General features: G+C 42.0%; 1 protein-coding gene across 10 annotated transcripts in view; it reads left to right on the forward strand.

Annotated features, from left to right (window-relative positions):
* Positions 1-18086, forward strand: part of BCAS3 (BCAS3 microtubule associated cell migration factor) — a 362757-nt gene that overhangs the window by 272303 nt on the left and 72368 nt on the right. The gene's annotated exons all lie outside the window — the stretch shown is intronic.

The following is an 18086-nucleotide window of genomic DNA, read 5'->3' on the forward strand; positions in this document are numbered from 1 at the left end:
GTGATTTTTGATTCTGTGGATCAGTGCATAAATCATTGGAGATTTATAGCTGTTTGCATGTAGTGTACGTCCCAAAGGCATTCTGAAGGTATTCACAGCAAACTTCTGACTTTATTCTCTGTCATCATGTCCTACACAGAGGTCGGTTAGACTAGTACCAAGTGGTATAAAATTGTATTTTGTCAAAACTTGCACAGTTTCTCCTTATTGTCCTCAGGTGTTTGTTTTTTTTTTTAACTAAGAAGAAGGCACTAGACATTTTGGGTTATAAGCATTTGCTATCCATTAGTATCCAGTAACCTATATTTGAAGTGCAGGAGAAGCCTTTGGCGACTGTAAGCAATTGCTGGTTATTAATGCCAAAGCTGTAAAAATGAAAATGGGAAGTCACTGCATCGGCTCTGAATGTTAGTGTTGTTTACATTCCTAATTTGATTCACATATTAACCACAATTAACATGCTAGCTAGATTTCGAGCATATGTTTCTTCCATCACAGAAGGTTGTTGTTTTTTTTTTTTCTCTTATGCTTTACTCCAGATTATTCTTAGCTGGAAAACCTTTTAACAAATTCAGAGAGTGGGAAGGAGTAGAGGTTTGCATTATCTTAGGGAATATATTTATTGGAAGTGGGTGGGGGAGATGTTTTGGGCTGGGTACTGGTGTGTTAGTGCTTCGTGCGCTTCTATCAATCTTCAGGCACACGTTCAGCTCTGGTTGGGGGGGAATTTCCTTCTATGTGAAGCATTTGCCTTTTTTCTCTCTCTGGCACTCCCAGATGGAGATGGTGTTCTTGGTTGCAACTGAAATCATAATAATAGTTCCCTGTGAGTCACATCCACTGCTTCAATCCTGGTCTTTCCCTGTTGCCAGTAACCCCTCATTTCTCACCCCACCCCCTTGGTCTGAACTCCCTCATCCCCCCATTTTCTTATGCAGCCCTGTGGGCTATGGAAGGATTAATTGTACCAATAAACACAACTTTATTTTATGGTTTTATAGCATGATTAGCTATCAAATACTCCGTACTAAAATAACATTTGCTAGTCTGTTTCGAGACAAAGTTTTGTTAGGCACAGTGGGCTTTTAATCCCCAGAGGAGTTTGGCTAACTAAATATAATATTAGTTAACATACTTTACTGATGTTAAGAAAATACTTCTGTGCTACAAAAGTGGTCCTTGGTCATCATATTCAGTTTGCAGTAATGACTGTTTTCCGTTGTACGTAGTTTGTAAACTAGTAGGAGAATTTGGTTGATTAATTCTGTTCCTCATATTTTTTTAATGGTGATAGATATCTTTTGTTGGAAATTCCAGTTAGTGTTACAGACAGAGCTTGATTCTGTCATCGTACTATTAATTAAGATGTTATAGGAAATAGTTGTTTACATAAGCTTTTTAGAGCTAACATTTAGGAACAGCACTTCATCCCTCTTGTGCCATTTTTCCACTGATCTAATTCCACTGCCTTGGTGGGGCTCTCCTAGATTTATTTCGGATACAATTGCCTCACTCCGTGCCAAATACGAGGACCTTTATAAAATAACTAGGCATGTTATGGTTTGTGCAGTCAAGGCAGGCTGTGATTTTTGAAGACGTTGAACTGAGATGTCAACTCGGACTGACCTTAATGTTTTTGCGAAAATATATTCTGGACACTGGAGAAATGATACTGATGGCCAAGCTGTGTTAGATTGCAGAATAATCTTCTAAGTGGTGGCAGCCTCACCACATAAGACCCTGAAGGTGAGAAGACTGTTTCTGTAGAGAGCAATATTGCGTTTGTAGGAGGGAGAAGGGAGGTGGGCTTTTCAATTTCTGAATTCGGTTAGAGTGTTTGTGTAAAACCACATGAGGAAGGCTGAACCGAAAACCAAGTAAAACATTATCAATAAATATTCCTATGGAATATGAGCTGGAACTCAGGGATCTTTCTTAATTCCTGCGAAGCGTCTTGTCCGTTCGGAGCAGGTAGGTGTCCCTTAGGACATCTCAAGGGTTGTCTCTCATCTCAAGGGCCGGTTACTGGTGAGTGTGGCTGCAAGATCCTTGCGTGTTAAGGACTCTGGGAGCATAACTATCCAGAATCTCTTAAGTGACCAGATTGTTATAAAAAAACATGACTCAGTGGCGCCTTTCCTTCTGTCCTCACAGCATTGACTTGCCCCTTATGCTATGTTAGAAACTCATATGTTTTGATCTAGTGTAATCCAAATGTATTTAGTCTGTATTTTATTCCACTTTGTAAACACGTTTTTTCCATAGCTGCAAATGTCTCCACAATTATTTGTTTCAATTTGTAAATTGAACAAAAGGCTTTAATAAACAATGTCCTCAGGCAGCCTCTCCTCTTCTTCTCGTGAAGAAACATGATTTCTAAACCCAGCCGCCTGTAAACTCTTTAGAAATTCGAAGGGGAGATTTCCACCGTTTTGTTCAGCTTGGCCATTTGGAAGTTCAAAGCACTTTTTGCTGTGAATAAACGATGTATTTGAATTTGTAAATAAAGTTTTGAATTACAAGTTGGTATTTTGGAGCCTGCTGCTGGTGGCATCAGTCTCATCCAAAACGTGGCACCATTTGCGATGGTAGGAACTTTTTGGAAGAGACCATAAGGCACTTGACTGTTTAATTCAGTATTCAGAAGATACACTCTAGCTAACCAGAATGTTTTATTTTATACTTTGGATTTCTGCTTATAATTGCTAAGCTGTAATTAGACAAGTATAAGCTCTATCAAGCAGCTTCTGGCTATGGATACTATAAACACACAAGCTCAGACGTTGCGGTGGAGTGGGACTGCTGGGCGGCAACAGCCAGGAGACTTCGGACTGCAAAACTTTGCTGAGAATTAAAACTTGCTTGTAAGATCCTCAAAGTCCACAGCTGTTTCACTGTGTTGGGTCAGTATCTGAGATGATCTTTAACTTCCCTAGATCCTCAGGAATTTGAGCTGAAGAATTCCTGATTCGAAGGACAGTGCGTGTTGCTTAAATCACTTTTATGTAAGTGTATTATATTCTTACTCATGCGTGTTGATAACACACGCCCATTCACAGAAAGCAATTACATCCACCAAACATTGGAATGGTTACAAAAGAAAGCAAATCTCCTGCTGATTCAGTTCGTCTTGTATCCAGGAGGGATAGTCCTCAGGAATTTGAGCTATCAAATGGCTACACAGTTGAACAGTGGTGTAAGATCTTATTCATATTTCAGGCAGCTTGTCTCCCTAAAGGCTGGATACTCGTTAAAAGACAGGCAGTATCTTGCTAGTTTTACAGCCTCTTTTTTGCATTTTTAGTTCTCTACAGACTGTAACTAGGCAGTGAAATATGACATAAGTTGTGGGTAATCTTTCTACGTAAGCTGTTGGTGTTAATTGAAAGAGAAATATTAAATGACACAGAGTTATTTCAGATAAACTTCTAAAAAGGAGTGTTGTCAGGCTGTGTGGCATTAGGAATACTGCCATCCAAGGGTGCAGAGGGAGAAACAAAATATTTTACAAGGGTTCAGAGTCATTTTGCGATGGTGCTCTGGTTAAGACTTTAAAAGGAAGGCTTGGTGCGTCAGAGGCATTACAAGTGGATCTGAACCTAGAGCAGCTTGGTGTTAGGCCTCAGATTTGGTTGGGGATCCACAGCGGAGCAGGAATCCCTTTATTTCAGAACAAATGCAGAAACAACTTGCTCTGACTTGCACGGTTGATCCTCATGTATCCCATTTTGCTAGGAGTAGGGCTTTGACCTCTAGTTAAAAGCCAGAGATTATAATTTGGTCTTCTGATGGTGAAGAATGGAGACTATATCTCAGGGACGGTCACATATTATAAAAAGCCAACATGCATAGATTAGAACTTGGTTGTGGTGCGTAGGAATAACTTGCTGTTAGCAATGATAGAGCTCCAAATATTCTGCTTTTAGCTCTTGGATTCACCTTTTTATCCCCCATTCCACAAGAATATGACTTTATCCTATAAGCTTCCTAGATTGTTTCCTTTGCTGCTTCAAGAGTAAGAGAATGATAATTATTACTTCTTTGATAATAAATTACTAACAGCTCAACTTTTCCTATGTCAAGCTTGTTGTTTCCTACTCTGGTTCCCATGGAGTTTTGCTGGGGGGGTTGGTTTTTGCTGTGATCTATCATCTTTTTATCTGCTTACACCGCGTGCCATTCGGGGCTCTGGTTAGGGGCAGATCGGCTCACCTCAGGACAGCTGCGGAGGTTTCCACCTCCCCTGCCTACTTGCTTCCTCTCACCTGAAAATACCCACCCGGCGCATAGCAGCACCATTGCGCTCCGACTGCCACGTTTCTTTTCTGGCATATCAAGGTAACAGGGCTCTAAACAAGTGGTTCATCAGGGGAGACAGATGTTTAGGAGTATCCATGATGGGTACATGCTGTTCACTAAATACCAGCGTTTTTCTGTACAAATGGAGGTCCAGAGTGAACCCAGCCGAGTGGCCGGCGTACCCACTTGCATCAGCTCTCCAGTTTGGGTAAAAGAGAAGGTGGTCTGCTATTGTCAGTGCTCCATGAAGTCCTCCTCTCTAGATTACAACAATCACAGCAGTGATCCTTTCGTTGTTTAGTGCTGAGGTTTTATTTTGTCTTCCAGCATTAAGAAACATTTACCTATGAGTCATGATTTTAGAGCAGAAATGGAGAGAGGCGGAAGAGTCTATAAGGAGCTTGTTTGAGCCTTTCTCTCTTGATCATTGTTGGCTGGAACGGCTTCTCCTTTCTGCACGTTTTTAGGCATTTCCTGATTGGCACCACGATGCCGTTAGTCGTCACTGCTGTTGGTAAATCATGGCTCAGGTAAAGAAGCACAGATGTAATGGGAAGGGTTCTCCGCTGCTGTTAAATTTGGTGTGTAAAACATCCTTCTGCTTGACAGCAGTAGTTTATCGTGTTCTTTCCAAATTACTCTTTGAGGTTTCAAAATTGATTTTCAGAAGACAGGGATGAGAGTTTTGCTGACAGATGCACCAGCTGGTTTTCAAAACCCTAACCCTTTATTGAAAAGAAGTGTTAAATCTCTCTCCCCGGTACCTGTTGCAGACACACTGAGCTTTAGCCTGTTTGTATCTGCCCATCTAATCCTTAGCTTTTCCGTGAGCACGAGGAGTGGTTTGATATTGTTCTCTTGCATTTCACGGTTTGGAAAAAAAAAAATTATCAGCCTTTACTTGGACAGGGAATGAGTAATATATAGACTCCACGTGTGTGGTTCCCTACTAGGTGATACCGTCTTTCTCACGAGTCGCCTGCTCATTTTGTGCAAAATATGGCGTGTGAGATTTTTGGTTTGGTTTTGGCCAGTCTTCTCCCATTGACTTCATTGTTAGTGCTAATAAAACCATGGGAAATGTTTGGATGGATAGGAGATTGCAGTGACTTGAGGTTTAAGCTTTGATACTATATTGGCTGCTGCATATAATCTTTGGTAAACCAAAGATAAAAAGCATAGCTTGTTTTAGAAAGTCATGGGCTTTTCAGAATAAAACTTGGCAAATTTTGATACTCACGTTGTCAAGTATTTGTCCACATATCAGTTGTTTTGTGCCTGTGTTTACACTCATTTTGCCTTAGGGCTTGTTTTACTAAGTTGGATAAAGTGTTTATTATGTGGGTTGCAAAATATGTCCCGAATAGTATACTAAACCGTGGTGCCGCAATGGCTAGGAGTCGTTCGAATCTCCTCTTGTGCAACAAAGAGTATGGCAGGTAACCACAAGCCATCGTGTTGGCTATCTTTTAGGGATCCTGGATGACTGTGGTAGGGCAGGACTTGACTTTCCGCTCTCTGGTCTCCCTCAACGTTAACTGTTTGCTTGGTTTGGCTGGTGGCTGCTGGCAGGGTCGTCTCTTAGAGAGATGTTAGTCTCTTCTGTGCCCAGAGCCTCCCCTCTTCAAAAATTAGTGGCAGATTGCAGCAGCTCTGCAGAAGTTGAAATTTTAATCACAACGATGTCATGATAGCTTGTCATTCATCAGATTATTTTGGGGGGCCAGTAGGTAAAGCTGATCTCTGCAGCAAACCAGCAAATTATTGTTTATGGTTTAACCTCGCATTCTGGCTTGACTTGAAGCTGGTCTTGTTTGCAGCCTGTTTATAGCAGTTGTGTGGACATTTGCTAAAATTTAAGATGTATTTTGGGAGTCTGTTTCCATCTCATGGAAGATGTGGTACTTTTGTTGTTTCAGGATATCTCCCACATGTCAGCTCTCAGGATGCTCTGGGTGTTCAGGAACAACATCACTTACAGATAACTCTAATTAGAGCTCATTTCGACACTCTTGCCTAATGGAAGCTAAAGAATTTATTCTAAAATAAAAGTTAGGACACAATCCTTCCAGAGCCAGAGTGCCTCCTGGAGATTCTGCTTGAAATAAATAATACTGAAAAAGTTTGCTTTCCTTGATGCAATAATATGTAGGATGGTAGGTCTTGTATTAAATTACTTCATATGTGATGTGATTATCTTAAAGGAGGAGATTTATGTTAACTCTAACAAGAAATGTGATTGTATTATAGTTTAGATAAGTTATTTGCATTTCAGATTTACTTTGGAGTAGTGTCCTTAGGCACCAGCTTTACACTAGGTTCACGTGTGCCAGGAGCTGTACAAAGAAAACCAGATTATTGCTGCTTCAGGAGCCTCGAGGGCAGCTGTGGCTTCCCAGGTTGTATCACTTGACTCTGCAGAATAAAAGTGTGTTTCATGTAGAATGTCATCCCTTCACTACTGGAAAGTAAAAATTGCTTTGAGAACGGAGTTGAAGGTTGTTCACCTGACGAAAACTCGGTGGGCTGTTCAGTGGGACTCCCTAAGAGGCATCTTAGAAATCCTTTTTCCCCCTGGTTGAAAAATGTGTTATTTTTACAGTGATATTAGAGACAAGCATTCATCTGACAGCAGGTACCACTGAGATCCGTGGCTGTGTAAATAATGTAGATCTAGTTGACTTGGATGAGGTGCAAATTGGGATCACACGTCTGCTGGAGTGGCGTGATTTACATTCTCTAGTTACAGCAGTTAATTGTGGGGGCCCTGATAAGACTTGTTTACTGCCCGATCAGTTTGTCACAGGCCTGCTGAGCATCAGGGCCTGGTGATTTACAGGTTCGTTACCTGTTCTGCGTGCTATTTCACATAAATGGTTTAATGCAGAAGAAAATCAAAATGCCTTCTACTTTCTGCTTCGCAATTGTAGACCTGAAATTCCTGGTTTTATCCATGGAGACACCCAGGGAGCAGAAGTGTTAAAGGATTAAGTCTTCTAAAAACGCAAGTTTTGAAAGTGAATTTTTAACTATTGACACCTTTTTTTGAGCCTAATGAAGGGCTGAATCTGGCAATTGGCCCTTTTCACAGCGTTGATCTGCTTATCACCATGCCTGCCTGTAGTGACCCTGCCTGTTACAGAGAATTTTAAATAATAACAATTTAAAGAAATGTCTATGACCCTGATCAGTCCTTTTTGGAGCTGGGAAATGAAACCAAAGCGCTCTCAAGCTGGTCTCTAGAGGAGGTTGCACAGACCACAGGGTCCATCCTTGTGAAGGACACGTTCTTGCCTGTTTGGCTGTCAGGGACGGTGCTGGGAGGCTCTGTGGAAAAGGCAGCGCATTCCCCAGCTTCTGTTACCTTTTTGGTGTAATTCCCACGGAGCAGAACAGGAGCAGTTCGTCTCCGCTCCCGACCCTTGACTGCGCTCTTCGTTCCAGCCTGCCAAGTTTCCACTCCTTTTGTAGGCACATGCTCATGCATGGAGATGGGAGGGAAAGGGCAGGATCTGAGGACAGCTCGAGCACCCTTCCTTCTCCAGAAGTTTGACACTGCTGACGCGTGTGAGCAGAAGGATGGGGCCCTGCACTGCCGCCAGGCGAGTGTCTGCACGTGCTGTGAGGCACGACCTGGCCGGTGTGATGCCAGTCCATCTCCTTCCTACTGCCCGTAGTGTTTTTCTCTTCCATCTTCCTCAAGATCTGCCTCTCTGCTGTCTGCGGGGTGCAAATCAGCTTCAAGAAAGCTATACCTTAACATAAGCAGTCGTTTAGACACCATTACAGAAGGTGAAGGATGCTTCCAAACCCTTGCATGAAAATGAATCTTAACTGAAGCTTTTAAACCTCTCATACATGGGCTGTTCTGTAAGAGAACAGTGGTTCAGCATGGCTGGTACCCAGCAGGGTCAGATTGCCATTTTTTTTTTCCCTAAATGGGAATAAAAGGAGCATCGTGGCATGTGTTTTCTAACACAGTCATTCTGAGTGTTCATACGCACACTTCTGACATCCCCGCATGCATGTCCATTGGTACATCTAGGATGCAGCATGTAGTGTCATGAAACAGCCTACAGAAAACCCTTCTGATAAAGTAACGTCCTACGATTGTCTTTTCTTTAGTCTAAGCGAATTTTTGTTTTAAAGCATCGTTGTCTGAATTGCATCTGTTTATCAGATGAAACAAAAGGTATCTAAGGTAAAAATTACATAAAGATTGCCCTCTGCAATTCAGTTACTGCAAACAATTGCTTCTTAGAAGCAGAATAATGAATATTTTGCAACCCCCCCAATAATAACCTGCAGAAACACTCAGTGCTCTGCCCCAGCAGCAAATGACAGCCGTGTGCCGGCCCAGCCTGGATCTCCTGCCCTCGCCGCTGCTTCCAACAAGGGAAAAGTGCCCTGGGAGAAGGCAGAGTCTGTCCATACAGGAGTAACTTCACTCTCCAAGTTTGTCCCCGAGACAGCTATGCAGAGGAATTTCAGCCTCACTGACAAGAGAGGAGGGGTAAGGAATGAGCTCAAGCACTCAAAGGAAAATTCAGCAAACTTCAAAATAATGCATCTGGGTTGCCAATATTTTGTATAGGTTGCAATATGCTAGTTAATGAATGTTAAATTAGTACGTCGATATTTCCATTCCGCAGCCTTTTAGGGAAGAGAGCGTAGGGTACTTTAGCGTGAGTATAAAAAACCAGAATGTCCAACACATGTTTGTGCAGGGTTCATTTTTCAAGGGCAGCTTGATCTGGCCAGAAAGTTTCCAGTCCAAGTAGTGCTAGCTAAAAGATACCATTGGTACCTTCACGGGTCTGGAAAAGTGCAGGGCGGTTGCATATGTGTTTTCCATGGCTTCTCTGTGTGTTCTCCTGAATGGGAACGTCAAAACCTATTGACATTGTGATGAGTTTTAGCCTGATTTTCTTGTTCTTATATGGAGTCCTACCATGCTGGGATTGCTAGGATTCTGGGGAAAGGAGAAGACAGTCTGTAAGTGGTCCATCTAGTGTGTATATGGAGGAAGGCTCGATTAAACCCATGACATCTCAAGAGGGCCTAAATTTGGTCTGCATGTTTGTATAATTTCCGTTGAAGCCAGCTCGGATTGTGTTCACGTGTGCGAGAGCGGAGCTGCAAGACACTACGGGGTTTCTTGAAGGCTCGAGGGTTGCTGTTGCTTTGTGGGTCTGTCTCAGCCCGTTTGGGCTTGTGATGAAAGTGATGAATTTGAAATCCATTAAAATGAGATATTTCTGTCCTGCGACAAGAGCTTAATAGCTTCTTGCATTTGTGTTTGGAAACATATTCTTTGAACTTTTGTCTAACATTCAGCCAGTATAAGGCAAACATTCTTCTCCAGTTGGTAATAGGCTGTCTGGTGTCTGTAATTCAGTTATTTAGCTTTAAAATTAACTGTATATATTTGTAAGTTTTTAATTAAGATGTGTTTCTACTCGGAGCTTTTCAGAGCTTACTTAGATGAGCATCAAACACTGCATAGTTTTGGCCTTTACTTTCTGCCTATTAGCTTCTCCTTCTCTGCTTATAAATTTCTGATGACAGACATAAACATTTACCTCCGTAGGCATTACTTAACTCTGAGATCACTTTGTTCTGTAAATACAAATAAATAAAACCCCTCTTTAATGGGTGCAGGGGAAGGCAGCAGTGAAGTGGTTAAAGGTTTTTGCCGGCAGACTGGCCAGCAGGAGCTGGCGGTGTGGAGAAAGGGGGACGCCAGGCTGTCTCTAAACTTTTTGGCCCTCCCTGAGTGCAGAGATGAAGGAAGAGCCCTCTATAAATCACTGGAGATTAGAGACCCTGTTCTTGCCGACTCTGCAGGGTTGCGCTGCTTAATGTCAAAGCCTCACGTATTACTTTAACAGCACTCCTTTTCTTTATTAAATCCACTTTGAAATAAAAAAATGATGATCTTTCCAGTGAGGGGGAGAAGGCCTAAAAGGATTTAGAAAGTATCTGTTATGTTACATTACGGAGACTAATAACCGTACAGGGAGTAGGTAACATTTTTGCACCGTTTCAGAAAGTAAAATGAATAGACTTTACAGAGTTTTCCTCCTTCAAAATATTTATTGCTGTTGATTTTGACTAACTTTTGCGGGCTTCTTAGTAAAGGTGGACTGAGCGTGAACGCTCGCAGGGGTTTCCTTCCAGGTTTGCAAAATTAAATTTGCATCTCCATTTTTGCACGTTCCGCGGCATCTGGTTTTAGATTAATTTTTTTTAACCTTGGATTTATTCGGGCTGAATTTTATTCTGTCTTTATCTCCATCTGAGTACGATAAAGACATATTCTAAACAGCTGTATCGGTGTCAAATGTCAGTGTTTGCTCGCAGCCACGCTGTCTTGAGGACATACGGAGGCTTCTAGGCACTGCAGATGTATCTGCTCTTATGACCTGATTTTCTTCTGATTTGTGAAAGTCACGTTAAGCAGAATATTATATTTTTTTAAATGTGCAAAGTTAATGTGATTGTTATACGTAAAACAGTCATTTTTCCACATGTATTTTGTTACCTCATTTAATACATTGCGCCCCAGCTAACAAATATTTGAAGCCAAAGGAATTGCACATATGTTTTTTTTTTTTCTGCATATAAGTGTTTCAGATCCTCCGGGTCATTTAGTATCCATTAGGACCCTAAAGCTTCTTACTGTTTTCTCATTAATAGTCAAGTCTGTTACCGCAACAAAAACAATTTCTGAGAGACGGGATTCTTTGAGAAACATCCCTGATGAAAGTCCTGGAAATCCTAACAACAAATGTTGTCAAGTTAGATTTCAGCCAAGTGTTTCTTTTTAACCGTGCAGCATTATGCCCCAGGAATGTAGTTTTCCTTTTAGTCTTATGACTTTAAACACAACATTGGCATGAAACCCATTAAGAATAACAGATTTATAAGCATTTGTTGATGGATTCTGTTCAAATGCGGCAGAATGGAAGGTGAAAATATTTTTAATCTTTAAACGTGTTAGAAATAGACCGTGATTATTTTAATTCTGTGCATTTGAATTCATGTGCTGCTTTGCAGCGGTACTCGGAGTGTTTTTCTACCCGTTCACAGTTCATTTATGGTACAGTTTTGAAGTTTGGAAATAGTTCACACCTATAAAATGCGGGTTTGCATTTGCCAGGGAAAATTAATATTGTTTTGCAATGTATCTTTTCCAAAAGTTGACAAGTAACAGCTTTTTTGCTAGTTTATTCTGACAAACAGCTTGAAGGTATCACCTTTGTAGGCGGCTGCTGCGATGAATTGCAGATATTCATTTATAGCTGTTTGTACTCTGTGTGTTCTTTCATGTGTTCAGGACTATTGCCCAGTTCGAAAGTATGAGCTCTTAAAATAACTAGAAATGGGGGTGGGGTCAAGATATTGTATAAACACAGCAAATTTCTGGGACTGGATACATGCATATTTAAGGATACAGCCTCGGCCATTAACGTTTCACAAGTGCGCTTTTTAGCGGAGAAAAGAGCGGAGCAGGAGGTTATCGTAAGACCGTGAGCAGTGGTCCCGAAGCCGACTTTCAGACCAGCAGTTAGTGTTTTATTAGGAGAGAACAACTCTATAAAAGGAACAGGAGATTCAATCATAATATAGTGGGGTGACATGAAGGCAGCTGACAGCATGGCTTCAAAACCCATTTAAGATCCAAGAAAAGTTGCCACAAGTAATGTGCTGCAGCTGGGGAGATCGTTTCGGAAAAAGCAGAACCTGCCATAGCCCTGCGGATTTGTGTTCTGGAGCAGACCCCTCGCCTCGCACGGAAAGGCTGGGCTGGGCGTTCGTTACCACACACAGTCAAAACTGGGAAAGATCGCTCGCTGTGTGTTTTTCCGTCTTTTTTTCTTTTTTTTTTTTTTTTTTCCTGAAAGTGGTTTGGGGAGAAGTGGGAAGCAACAACCAGTTTGGTGGTTCGGGTTGGAAAGAGGGTGAATAAAGCATTTGCTATGAAGTGCCGGCGTGTGTGCTTCTGGAGGGTGTTTGCTGGTGTAAGCAAATGCTTCCAAGAAAGGCCATTTTGAAAAGGGAAAGTGCTCCGATGAGGGAGATTTTAACGATACATGAAGAAGTGAAATGCAATTTAAAAGAAAAAAAAATCATATTTTCTTTGCCTTAATTCTTCCTGATATCTGGCGGTTTAACAAGTCACCGTGCTTTACGTGAAGCCGCAGTCGACTGGTCGGTGGAGCATCAGCTGTGCCTCCCCAGTGCTGACTCGGTCTTTCTGCTCTCTCCCTTTGATACCCGTGACTGTGAGCCAAGTCCTGAGAGGTGCAAAGCGCTTCTAAATCCGAGGCAAAGACTGGAATACTTAAAAACTGTAAACTTGGGTGTGCCAAAGCTGGTTTGGTCTGTGACTGCTTAAACCCAAGTAGCTGGGGAACTGGAATCATTTGGAAATAGGATACTGTAGTGTGTGCAGCTTAAGAATGTATTTTTAAAAGCCTTGCTACTTCATTACTTGAGATAGAATGTTAAATTTGCCTTCTTTAAACAAATTTAGAAGAAACTTTATGCCTGCTTTCATGTAAGGAGAGCATGTGGCAGTCTGTTTACGTAGCTTTAATTGGGAAGTGATGGGCAGCTGCCTAAATGGACCTTCAAAGAGCAGCGTATCAGCCGGGGTGGTGTCACCATTTTGAGAAAAGATTGGCCAAATTTGTACTCATCAAAATCGAAGTTAGCTTATATTTTGGCTGAAAATAGTGTGTCATTTATGGAAGAAAAGGTAGTCTTCTCCTTGGTAGAAGGTAATACTAATTTAGGAATAAGCAATTTTTCTTACTTCTTCTTGCAGAGATTGCTGTCATACAAAAATACACTGCATGGAAAGGGACTCAAAGAGGAGAAGCACGATTAAAACAAATAGCACTGGTTTTTCTGAGTAATTACAAGGAATTTCTACATGTTCTCTTCTAAAAGCACAACAGAAATACTGTGTAAGGAATTTCAGAATTAACACGTAGGTTTGCATCACTGTGCAACAGAGGGAAGAAGTAGCCGTTACTGTAAAATCTCTTCAACAAGCCAATCTTTCATTTTTAATTTATCTGTACGAGAAGCAGAATCAAAATAGTTACAGTAAGTGTTTGGAATTCCTTTTTTATTAAAAAATTCCATGCTGATTGTATTTTTTGAAAAAAACAGCAGCATAGGTAGAGTTAGGAAATCCAGGCTACCACTGTCAGCCTCGGCGTTGCATTAAATTGACTTTAAAATGGGCACCTGGTGGCACGGACCCGGCCACGTGGACAACGAGCTCTGCTGTGGGGAAGGTGGTGTCCTTCTCTCTGAAGCTTTGTGCCCTCTTCTAAACACTCTGCCGATAATTTTGCGTGGTTTGGTCCTTTTGAACACAAGAGTACGATTGCAAGGATGACGTGATGAAAAAACACATTCTTCTGTGTTCTTGCTCCTCCTCCCACTTGATTTCTTGGTTTTCCCTTCTTTTCAAATTCCTTAGTCTCTCTTGGATGCTGCATCCCATTGCCAAAGAAGTTGAAAGGCAATGAATAATTTAAGAAGCCATTTTTTGCGTGCACAAAAGGTTGAGGTTTATTTGCTGTTGCTGTCTCCCCCATATATATTTTTGACTGGCAAGGTAACATCAAACACAGCGTGCTGCTTTGGCTCGTAGGGAACACACACGAGAGGTTGGGGTTATTAGCAAAGCAAGTATCCGTCATCCTGAAAACAAGATGGCTTAAAGATTATGTACTAATTTCACACTTGCTATAGCATAGCATTACTGAAAATGATGGAGAATAAGCTGAACACTCATTTGCCCGTAAACCTTCAGGGGGGTAATGTCCTAAAAAGCCACTGAAATTGGATATCTGGAAAATGAACTCGTTTTTAAGTGGGTCACAACATCTGTGATTATCTTGTTGGGATTACTAGCGTGATCATGCTGTGGTATCGTCGGCTGCTTCCTGTGGACTTCGCCCCTCTGCACCGAGGTTGGCGGTGAGTGCGTGCAAGTGGTCTGTGGCTCAGTGAGCACCGGTGGGCCCAGCCAGCACATACACAGCTTGCCTGCCTTCGTGGGTGGGTGGAAGAAGTACGTCAGGATGGTCTAGAAATCCTGGATATGTCATCCTTGGTTTAAAAATGCCAGCTTTAATTTTAAATTAGGAATAAATTCTGACCTAGCTTGTCTTCCCCCTATTAAAATAATATCATACTCTTCTATGCTTTTATCTTCCTACTTTCTAGGAGATGATTTAGATATTCTCAAGGCTTGCAAACAATTTAGAAAATAGCAGGAAATTTATTTTAGACAGGACCTGGAGCTTTGAGTCAAGGTATGTAGTGGACTTGGATCTTCCTCCTCTTCTCATTGCCAGAAGTCCTGCTGAAGCAAGATCCAGTGTATTTGGGTAGGAAATAGAATATTTTCTTTATGAGCTGTACAGATAGTAGACCTAGTGGTAGAGTTTAAAACAAACTCATAATCAAAAGCCCTCCAGATAACATTTCTTCGGAAGACTTCATGTTGTTAGTCGACTTCATGATGACTTTTAATTCAGACTTTTGCATCATTCTAACTTAGCACTATCCTGCTTTCACCCCTCGATACGCACAGGACAAACCCCAGAGTTTGTCCTGTGCGTGTTGGCAAAGCTACTGAGTCTCCCTGGCAAGCACTCTCGTTTTGAAGATCCACAAATGAGTTGCTCTGTAGCCAGATTGGAGGTATCTTTGGTTTGTTGGTCAAAGAACATGCTCTTTTTAGGTCATTTGGATCGTTCTTTCACCCCACTGTCAGAACTATATCTCATTCCTCCTTTTGAAATCCCTTTGTGAATCTATCTTTGGGGCAGACTACAAAGGATTTCAGCCTCTTAGCAGTTCTTCCTACACAGCCTTCTAAAAACGGTGCCTCACTCCGTTCCTCGAGGCACTTTAGGCTATACATGTGGTGACTTAATCCTTGGAAGATGTGGGAATCCTCAAAACTATGTGCTGGGATTTGGGGTGGAATCTCAATTTCCTTCCTCTCAGATAGAGCACCATGAGAAAAGGCCGTGGTGGTTGCAGGAGCCATCTGTTAGAAACGAGCTGTGATAACTGGGACCCAGAGCAGCCATCGCACCCCCAGCCAACCTCCCGGCTTTTCAGCAGAGCGCTGGAGTTTGCTCTCTTTTCCCTTGCCTCTGCCAGGAGATGAGGCGGGATAGGGGAGAGATTAGTCTTGACTCCAGAAGCCTGTGAAATCGGTATTTTTTCACTCTCTAATGGTAATAGCAGTTTTATGACAAAGAATCCTCTTTGCTGAGGCAACCTATGGAAGAGCCTATGCTCCCAGAATGATTATCTTGAAAGGATTTAGAAATACAATTGACTGAACCTTGAAAAATGTGAAACACTCACTCAGAAAAAAAAAAAAAAAACCTGCCTTCTGTTAGACTAGTTCTGTAGAAAGGGAGAGGGAAAAAAAAAAGGAACAAAAGCCAAAAATGGAGATCACACATTCCTCTTCTGCTTAACGCTTTGAATGGAGGTTGGCCTCCCATCACTGGAACCCTCAGCCCCTTCTTGGGGCAGCCAGCAAATCGTTACAATTGGGAAGAAATTGGTCCTGGTTTTGCCCAGGTTGTTTTTCTCGGCAGCAGCGGCTGGGGTCGTGGGCTCCCAAAGGTTATTTCCTGCCGCACGGCCAACCGGCCAAGCAGCATTGTTCTTGGGGAGTGCCAGCTCCAAACAGCATTATGCCCCCAAGCGATTGTTTACCTAACAAAGTTTTTGCTTTATTTTTCTTCTCATGCTACTTTGTTTCTGTTCAGGCTCTCGCAGAAGGTAAAATAGGAAATGGTAAAATACAAACAAGTAGAGGACAAAGCGCTGCAAAGAAAAGATTGATGCTGGTTCAAACTTGGGGGAAAAGGCAATGTATACAAGGGTGTCTGAAACCAAGGTTCAGTTTTCATATATTTCAGCTTTGAGTATAATCAGTTTATAAGCACTTAATTATTTTCATGCCTAAAACACAATGCGGGAAGCTGCAGAGAACTGAAATGTATTGTGAGATTTAGGAAGGAACGGCCTGAAGAGCTTTCGTGTGTAGTTTATAAATGTCATCCACAGCTAAACACAGCGTGGACTTGCACAGTGACGCCGAAGGAGAGAGGTCTTGTCATGAAGCATGACAAAGCAATTATTGATCTTGGCGAAAGGGAAAGCAGTGCTAAAATAGCACCGGGGACAGCTGAGAAAGGGCTGGAACGTGACGAGGAGATGGAAGGAGAGGCCAAGGACAGGTTACCAGAGAAGTGGGCCTGGATCCAGATACTCCAGATGCAAAATCCCTCAGTTTTGGTAAACTTGGATTAGCATTTAAGAACAAACAGAAGAACACAGCTGGCCTTCCAGCTCTATCATTGATTAAACAATATCTGAAAGTCTTTGAAGTCTGGAGAAGTTTGGGGAGCTCAGCCTTGCAGTTTATCTGGAAGGGCTGAAGTATTCCTTCCTGGTTTTCTGTTTTAGCACCTCCGCAAAGGGTTTTTCTAATGAGCTAAATATACAGAAAGGTGTAGGGAGAAACTTGGGATTCATGTATGGAAAAGATCTATTTAGAGAAACCCTGTAGCAGTTGTACTCGAGGCAGTTTTTAGATGCTGTGTCCAGAGACGCCTGTCCTGCACGACTCCCCACTCCCCCGCTCAGTGCACAGCCTTCCCGTTGGCATCCCTTTCGTCTTCCCACTCAGGATGTTGAGAGAGATAACTTCTTCAGACTAGAAAATTGCCTTTCCAAGCCTGATTTGTATATAAACACAGGGGTTTTTCAATACTGGAGGGAGGAAGGGGGACATGAAACCTGCATTTTTAGGCTATTATTGGTGTGTATAGTGAAAAATTCACAGATGTAGGGGAAGAAATAAGATGTAGAGGTCAGAAGGCAGAAGTGGGATGTAGACGACCAGAGTTTTATTTCTGATTCTTCCACTGTTTCTCATGCTATATAGATGAATTCAGTCTCCCCTCTTATATACTGAGAATAAGACTATTTACACAAAGAATTTTAAAATGACCACGTGGGAGGCAGTAAGTGTGAGCTATTAGCAATAACTGGAAAAAATTGTGGATGTTTGTGAATGCCTGAAGGCCAGGATCCATCCCACGTGGGTCTCAGCACCTAAGAAAAGGTGCCTGAGTTGATCTCATCTTCTCTGCTGACTTTTTAAGAAACTTACAGGAGCTGTGTCCATAACTTAGTCACCAGTTACGTGCCCGAAGCAAGGCAGGATGAGTCTGAACCTCCGTTAGTGACGTGCCGTGATGCTTAAGTTTCCGTCTGGCTTTGCACACTGGGCTTTCTCACTGGCTTAGGTTGGTTATTCTTCAGCTAGACTTAGGAAATCTTCATCTGATGAAATCTCGCACTCTTGATTCTACGTAGCCAACAAAGAGAAAAATCAGTGTTGCAAAATTGTTACTTTGAACCTGTATCAAGGATGAGAATTGTACTCTTTTCATGTGGATTTCTCAAGCATTTTGTTCCATTCACCGTTGTCCTCAAACCCTGAGGAGACGGCAGTGAAGCTCCTGCCCTGTAGCTGTTTTGCATACTAGTGATCATTCTTTTCTTGGTGGTAAGCTATCACTAAATCACTCAATTTGAAGGACAATTTAGAATCTCTCAGAGGGCTCTTTTTGCCAGGATTGCAAATCTTTAGCCCAGTCCTGAGAGGTGTTCTGTATGCCCTCAGTGGTTAAAGTCTTCCTTTAATTCACCACTATTGCTCT

This window comes from Chlamydotis macqueenii, chromosome 19 (assembly GCF_036417535.1).
Source record: "Chlamydotis macqueenii isolate bChlMac1 chromosome 19, bChlMac1.mat, whole genome shotgun sequence".
Lineage (NCBI taxonomy): Eukaryota > Metazoa > Chordata > Aves > Otidiformes > Otididae > Chlamydotis > Chlamydotis macqueenii.